The following is a 1415-nucleotide window of genomic DNA, read 5'->3' on the forward strand; positions in this document are numbered from 1 at the left end:
TAGATTCCTTTTCAGCAAGGTTATCCATTCATCCATGAGGAAATTGTAAGACTTATTCTACAAGATATTCCTGATGGATCCTTCGTGTTACCAAAGTCTGATCTTCACACGAAGACCATGTCAAGGCTATCTCGAAGCATGTCAATGGTACTCCGATTTTCAACAGGAACATTTGAAGCACGATGCTAAATTTTATTTATCATTTATCCTAACTCCGTTGTATGGGTAATGTCATGATATTTCTCTCCCCTTTCCTGAAGGGTTTTCTACGTTATATCCTATCATGGATATCATCCTCTGCTTGTCCTTGGGAAGGAATTACCCCTGAAATATGTGTGTATACACATTTTCCTCCCCATTGTTTTGATTAAACCTGGAAATCACCTTTCCTTTCCATTGGTTTATTTAAACCTTTCTATGATCTATATGATATAAACAGTAATAATTCCCTACTTGTTCAAACACCTTGGTGTACAACTCGGTCAGTGAGACCCTATTACTTTTGTTGATGACATTTCGGTAACCACCGATGGACGGGAACTTTGCCTATTAGTCCGCCTCGTCCAACGAGCAGGAAAATGGTTCTCTTCGTCCCTCGCCCTTGGTATCGACGTTGTTGCCGACTTAATCGACAGGCTACCCTCTAACATGCCTTGCTTGCATGATCGCGCAAGACGTCTCCGCCCTTCCTACTTTTAACCCACATGGTGGGCCATAACCCACAGTTCCACCAGGATCGAAACCTGACTCTCCTGTACACCCTCATGTTTCCAAAGTTATTCCTCGCGCGTGGACTCGTAAGTAATTCATGAGCCACCTTTCTGACGAGATCATCAATTCTGGCATCGGACACAATAATTATCCCGTTGCTTTGAAACCACTTTCACCTTCTGACTAGGCCTTGAACGATTGCCTGGCTGCTTGAAACTTCTTATTGTACCTCCCAACTTTACTCTCGATGTCTTTTAAACGTTCAAACTCGAGAGGTACTCATATGCTCATTCATGGGTTAATCCCAGATTATAACACTTATAACATTCTGTCGTTGCCGACCTGCCCCGTTACCTATTCGTAAATGCGATGGAGTTCCCGAAGAAAAGAGCCGACTTCATCATGAGGACCTGAAACAGAGAAATGAAGACATCAATGAAAGGGATCAACCTCTTCGAAAGGGCAGCCAAGACCGAGAAGACTCGTTAGGTTTTTCGCTACCAACACCTTTCCCCCATTACTCCACCGCTTAAATCTCGGGACGAGATTTCTTGTAGTGGAGGAGAATTGTGACGCCCGGGTAATTAAGCTACAGTAATCCCCGCTAATGATGCCATGACACCTCGGTTACTGTGGATAATCTCGCGTTAGTTCGAAACGATTCATATTCAAAATTTGAATTTAAGTTAAACAATTAAAGTTTT

Source organism: Triticum aestivum, chromosome 4A, assembly GCF_018294505.1.
Source record: "Triticum aestivum cultivar Chinese Spring chromosome 4A, IWGSC CS RefSeq v2.1, whole genome shotgun sequence".
Taxonomy (NCBI): Eukaryota; Viridiplantae; Streptophyta; class Magnoliopsida; order Poales; family Poaceae; genus Triticum; species Triticum aestivum.